A 7,100-nucleotide genomic window follows, 5' to 3' on the forward strand; every position below is an offset into this window, starting at 1 on the left:
CCCACGCCCCACACCCCCCACCTGCCCCAGAAGAGCCAGGAGCTTGGAATGAGAGGAGGGAGCAAGCGGCAAGTTAGCGGATGAAAAACCTGAGATGATAGATGGGGCGCATTGTGGCATTATGAATGAATTATACCTCCCAAATACCTTGAGCAGTGCAGACTGTCAGCCTGTATCTATACTAATCTGGGAGAAAATATAGCTGTTTCCACATTAAAGGGGGCCGGCAAAGAACGGGCCACAAAATTAATTGAGCAATCAGGCCATTAGAGAGAAACACCACACTGAGTCCTGGTTCTGATGTAGCAACATTTATCACTGCCGACCGGGAATCTGTTTCCATTCCTGTTTTTTTTTTTTTTCCTTTCTCTCTCGTTCTCTCTAACGTGGCCCAATCTTCAAACAGATTAGGATTATTGTGACAAGACAAAGGTATCTTTTGTCTTTTTCCATAGCCGTGTCAGCGCCTGCTGCATTTATCACGGTTGTCACACAGTCTTAAGGCTTTCAGCTTGCACACCTTGTCCCATTTTTCTCCCAGCGGTGGGTCCGTGTTAAATTTGCAAAGAAAAGTACATTATAGGAGAATGTCCCCTGATAAATTATAGGCTGGACTGTCAGATACATGAGTGTGTGTTTGCATTATTTCCCCCCTCCCCTGTTGAGTTCAGGTTTATGTTTATCAGGTGACTCTCTACAAAATATGATTGTGATTTTTCTTCCTCAAAGTCTCTTCCTCACAGGTTTTGGGGAGATGTTGCTATTGTAGGTGCTCAGTGGTATATGAAATGGTAAAGATCAACAAACAGATAAAGAAAAAAACAGGTATAAAATGTACTGTGCAGACAGATTAACAGTGTGAAACATTTTTAACAAATACAGTAATATTTGCTAAATGTCACAGATTCATTGATTTTCATATTTTTTCCTTTATGATGCATCATTATCATCATTATTATTATTACAGAAATGTATAACCCTGCCATACGTCTTATTCTTAAATAGCATTACAATAACTGTATACCGTAAATATAAATGCACCAGATGTTGGCCAGATGCAGATATGCACATATTTGAAGCTGCTACACAGGGAAAGCAGACTGAGGCAGGAACCTCCTCAGAATATGACATGATAGCATGTCATGGTCATTTTCGTATCATGCATGTTACACTTAAAATACTGCAGAACACTGGGAAAAAATTTGATATAAAAATATGATAAATGTATACATATGATAAGTTGAAATCTTCAGACTATCTAGAAATAACCCCAACTTTTTTAGAAGACTGCTTCACTTGTCCCTTTGGCACAGTGACAGAAAAGCACTTTGGCTGCTCTGTGGATGCTCTGTATCTGGATCTAATGGTGGTGATCTGTGCTGCTTTTTGTGTCTTTTTGTATGTGTGCTACAGGTGCATGTTAGGATAGATGACACAAGATGAATGCCATGAATTAAATAATATTAAAAGCAAAGTAAGGTGCTCTACAGCTTCTGGTGTTTTATCTCCCAGCGTGCAGGATGTACTCACTGTGGTAAACTGTGTCTTCCAACCATCAACAGTGACATGACCTTTGTTTTGACTCACTGGCATTTCTACATTTCAAAAACATCTGAGTGAATTAAACCAGCAAACGTCTGGTTAGTGTGCAGACTGGACAGTTGGCTCGGTGGTCTAATATCTGACATCTAGCTCCCTCTGGTGGACAAATCAGAGAACTGTGCTAAACTCAGTTAAGGCTGGAGGATGTGCTGAAATCAGCGGTTGTTAGATTTTATAAAACATTCACAAAATACTCAACATTGTCACTTAAATAAAACAAGCCAGTAGTTAATGATTTCAGCTCCGTCTCCTATCTCAGAGACCAACACCTCAAATCTGCAGCTAAAACCTGCTTTATTTTCACCCTCAGTCAACATAAGTTTCCATTATTTGCAAAAATGAAAATAATACGGACAGATCTATTTCTTTGCAGATCTCCTCTTTTTGAAATATGCTGTACATTTACATACATACACTCTGTAAATGCATGTATACATTTGATCACAAACAATAATGTTAAATAAACTAATGCAATATTCAATTAAAGTGTTACATATTTTCAAATAGGCTGCTGATCATTTCAGGGTATTCAAAGTATAAATTCAACAATAAATTGAGCAGACTGTGTTGAAGTTGTTGTTTTGTTCACAGCTTTCAGGGACCAGACGTTTCACTGGACGAAATAAAATATGGTGTTAAATACATTTCTGACCATCTTTACAAAGGATGTTGAAAGGCTTTAAACCCCATTAGAGATAACACATTTTTCTGGCGTCTTCAAAGCATATTCCTCATTTGCAGGAAAAGCATGTTTCAGATTTGTTGGTCTTCTTCAGTGGTGCTCTGAACAGGTCATCTGCTGGAGTGGTCACCACTCTCAGTTGCTGTGGGCAGAAAAGGAAAGGGCCACTATTAATCGACCGTAACAACACAGCAAACTGAAGAAACACATGTGGCATAAATAATGTTTAGAGCACATGTCTTAGTGTTCCTGGAGTAACAGCCAGACTGTAGAGAAACCACAGTGGTGCCATGAGGACTGAAGAGAAAGCAAGAAATAGCCCGAGGCCATGGCCCCACCATGGGTACTGGTAGGTGTTGTTGTATCTCAGAGGGGTAAATTTGACCAGAGAGAAAAGCAATATGCTCTGTGAAGAAAGAAACATAACTCTTAACTATAACTGAACCATGGAAATTTGGCGATGGGAGCAATAAAGGAAAAAAAAGTCAAACATTTTCTATAAATTTGGTTAGAAATTTTTCCATTATCATTCACATAGATTTAGAATAATTCACTTTATTTACTTACTGTACACACACATGGATTGATGAACTTAACAACAATATTTCATATAAGGTGAAGGGCGGTAGCCAATCATATCCATAATATTATTATAATAATGACTGGCACCTGGGAGACAGACATTTATTAGATAATTTATATTAGAATATAAGGATAATGAAATGCAGATAGGAAACATTTCCAGCACAAATTTGTCAAAGGTGTATTTAGTGCTGAGTCACAGGATCAGATAGTAACTGTATTTGAATAACAACGTAACTCACCATACACCCATCCTATACAAACGGACTCCAAAATGGCAAAAAGTAATAAAGGGATCCCACTACAGGCATAGTAATCAAAAAGCTGAAATACAGAGAGTCCTCCCTGCCGTCCGTGAGAATTAAGATGGAGAAAAATTAAAATTATTACAGAGAAAGGAAAGTTGTTTATCTTTTCAACTGTATTTACATCAGGAAACCTGACTATCAAGTCCAAAGAAGATAATCATAATAAAGAAGAAAGCAGCCCAGAGTTGGGGTAAAGGCATCATGGCTACTGCTCGAGGGCAGGCAATGAATGCCAGGCCAGGACCTGCAAAAATACATAGTAATATTATTAAAACTGTCTGTCTTACAAGACTTTCAAATTAGACAGCTTAGCTTTGCTTCTAATGGACAAATCATTACAATACAACACAGCACAGGTCATAGTGTGGTATTACAAAAAACTTACCTGATTCAGCCACCATTGAGATGTCGACACCCAACTCATAGGACATGAAGCCAAGGACAGAGAATATTGCAAAGCCAGCAACAAAGCTGGTCACACTGTTCATCATGCACAGGGCAAATGCATCTCTGTGATGGAAAAAGATTATATGACCTGCAACAAGATTTCAAAGGTTGACACAGTGTTGCCAAGCTATATAATGGTATGTGAACTAATAATGTGGACTGTCTCGCTCATCACCCACATTTTCGTCTCACCTGAGGGTTAGCCAGATGTGTTGAATCAGGAGAAAGGTAAAATCGAATACCATCTATGGCTCCTAGCAATGTCAGACCACAGATCAACAAGGCAATCATCATCACATAAGGAAATGTGGCCATGAGTAGACCACCTGAAATAGGAGGAGCGACATAGATATAGGGGGTAGACAAAATAAAAACACTAAAAAAGGTCTTTAAGCTATTGTTGAGAATGAGTTGTTTCACTCCCTCAGAGTTGTCAAACATTATTGTTGAGAATCTCACTTTGCCAGAAGACTTGACTCCTTTCCAGATGCAGAAGTAACAAACAATCCAGCTCAGCAGAAGACACCCAGCCAGGTCCCAGTGGATTCTACCCATATCTTCAATTCCTTCAAACAAACCCAGGACTCTCCTCCTGAAAATAATGTATGTTTAAGAAGATTTTCTGATATAAGCCTGTTAAGAAACTGCTTCAATTTGGTTTTAGTGAATAAATACAGCCAGAATTTTTCAACTGAAGATGTTGTATTCTGAGAAACGTGATCTATTGGTGAATGATTAAGTTGATGATCAATGCAGTCCCCTTGCAATGAAAAAGTGAAAATATTAAGTTAGAGGGGCACGTGAAAAAAGTCATAGTAAAGTGATGCATAAAATGTCATAAAAATATCATAGTTTAAGAAGGTATAAAAATGTGAAAAAATTTCATTTTGTGATAAGTCATCAAATGTCATACAGAAGTCATACTATAGTAAGGCATGAAATGTCATGGTATGATAAGTTATAAAAAAGTCCTAAAGACGTCATAGTATAGTAAGGCATGAAAAGTCATAGTATTGTAAGGCATAAAATGTCAAAAAAACATAATATTAATATAATGTCATAAAAACATCATAGTATTGTAATGCACGAAATGTAATAGTATAATAAGGCATAACAACGTCATGGTATTGTAAGGCATAGAATGTCATAAATAAGTCATAGTATAGTAAGGCATGGAAAAGTCAAAAAAGGTCAAACTATAAAAAGGCGTCAAATTTCGTAAAGATGTCATAGTATAGTAAGGCATGAAATGTCACAGTATAACAAGACATGAAAATGTCAAAACACATCATACTATAATAAGACACAAAAAAGTCACAGTATAGTAAGGCATAAAATGTCAAGAAAAAAAAGTATAGTAAGGCATGAAATGTCATAGAAACATCATAGTATTGTAATGCCTGAAATGTAATAGTATAATAAGGCATAAGAATGTCATAGTATAATAAAGCTCAAAAAAGTCTTAAAGACGTCATAGTATAGTAAGGCATAAAAATGTAAAAAAAAAAAAGGTCATACTAAAATAAGGCATGAAATGTCATAAAGATGTCATAGTATAGTAGGGCATGAAATGTCACAGTATAATAAGTTTTAAGAACGTCAAGTATAGGCATAAAAAAGTCATAGTATAGTAAGGCAAAAAATGTCAAAAAAACATATTAGTATATTAACGCATGAAATGTCATATAAACATCATAGTATTGTAATGCATGAAATGTAATAGTATAATAAGGCATAAAAATGTCATGGTATAATAAGGCATAAAAATGTCAAAACACATCATACTATAATAAGGCATAAAAAAGTCATAGTATAGTAAGGCAAAAAATGTCAAAAAACATAATAGCTTCATAATGAATAAAATGTCATAAGAACATCATAGTATAGTAAGGCATCAAATGTAATAGTATAATAAGGCATAACAACGTCATGGTATAATAAGGCATAAAAATGTCAAAACACATCATAGTATAATAAGGCATAAAAAAGTCATAGTATAGTAAGGCAAAAAATGTCAAAAAAACATATTAGTATATTAACGCATGAAATGTCATAAAAACATCATAGAATTGTAATGCATGAAATGTAATAGTATAATAAGGCATAAAAATGTCATGGTATAGTAAGGCATAAAAAAGTCATAAAAACGTCATAGTATAGTAAGGCATAAAAAGGTCATAGTATAGTATGGCAAAAAATGTCAAAAAAACATATTAGTATATTAACGCATGAAATGTCATAAAAACATCATAGTATTGTAATGCATGAAATGTAATAGTATAATAAGGCATAAAAATGTCATGGTATAGTAAGGCATAAAAAAGTCATAAAAACGTCATAGTATAGTAAGGCATAAAAAAGTCATAGTATAGTAAGGCAAAAAATGTCAAAAAAATATATTAGTATATTAACGCATGAAATGTCATAAAAACATCATAGTATTGTAATGCATGAAATGTAATAGTATAATAAGGCATAAAAACGTCATGGTATAATAAGGCATAAAAATGTCAAAACACATCATACTATAATAAGGCATAAAAAAGTCATAGTATAGTAAGGCAAAAAATGTCATAAAAACATCATAGTATTGTAATGCATGAAATGCAATAGTATAATAAGGCATAAAAAAGTCAAAAAACGTCATAGTATAGTAAGGCATAAAAAAGTCATAGTATAGTAAGGCAAGAAATGTCAAAAAAACATATTAGTATATTAACGCATGAAATGTCATAAAAACATCATAGTATTGTAATGCATGAAATGTAATAGTATAATAAGGCATAAAAACGTCATGGTATAATAAGGCATAAAAATGTCAAAACACATCATACTATAATAAGGCATAAAAAAGTCATAGTATAGTAAGGCAAAAAATGTCATAAAAACATCATAGTATAGTAACGCATGAAATGTCATAAAAACATCATAGTATTGTAATGCATGAAATGCAATAGTATAATAAGGCATAAAAATGTCATGGTATAGTAAGGCATAAAATGTCAAAAAAACATATTAGTATATATGTCATAAAAACGTCATAGTAAAGTAAGGCAAGAAATGTCAAAAAAACATATTAGCATATTAACGCATGAAATGTCATAAAAACATCATAGAATTGTAATGCATGAAATGTAATAGTATAATAAGGCATAAAAATGTCATGGTATAGTAAGGCATAAAAAAGTCATAAAAACGTCATAGTATAGTAAGGCATAAAATGTCAAAAAAACATATTAGTATATTAACACATGAAATGTCATAAAAACATCATAGTATTGTAATGCATGAAATGTAAGAGTATAATAAGGCATAAAAATGTCATGGTATAGTAAGGCATAAAAAAGTCATAAAAACGTCATAGTATAGTAAGGCATAAAAGGTCAAAAAAACATATTAGTATATAAACGCATGAAATGTCATAAAAACATCATAGTATTGTAATGCATGAAATGTAATAGTATAATAAGGCATAAAAA

At 33.9% G+C, this 7,100-nt stretch overlaps 1 pseudogene; it reads right to left on the minus strand.

Moving 5' to 3' along the window:
• Window positions 1-2,333: 2,333 nt before the first annotated feature.
• Window positions 2,334-4,213, minus strand: LOC111671100 (sodium- and chloride-dependent GABA transporter 2-like; annotated as a pseudogene).
• Window positions 4,214-7,100: the final 2,887 nt, after the last annotated feature.

The sequence above is a fragment of the Seriola lalandi genome, unplaced genomic scaffold (assembly GCF_002814215.2).
Source record: "Seriola lalandi dorsalis isolate HSWRI2012SDOR001 ecotype SW California unplaced genomic scaffold, Sedor1 jcf7180002054866, whole genome shotgun sequence".
In the NCBI taxonomy this organism is placed as follows: domain Eukaryota; kingdom Metazoa; phylum Chordata; class Actinopteri; order Carangiformes; family Carangidae; genus Seriola; species Seriola lalandi.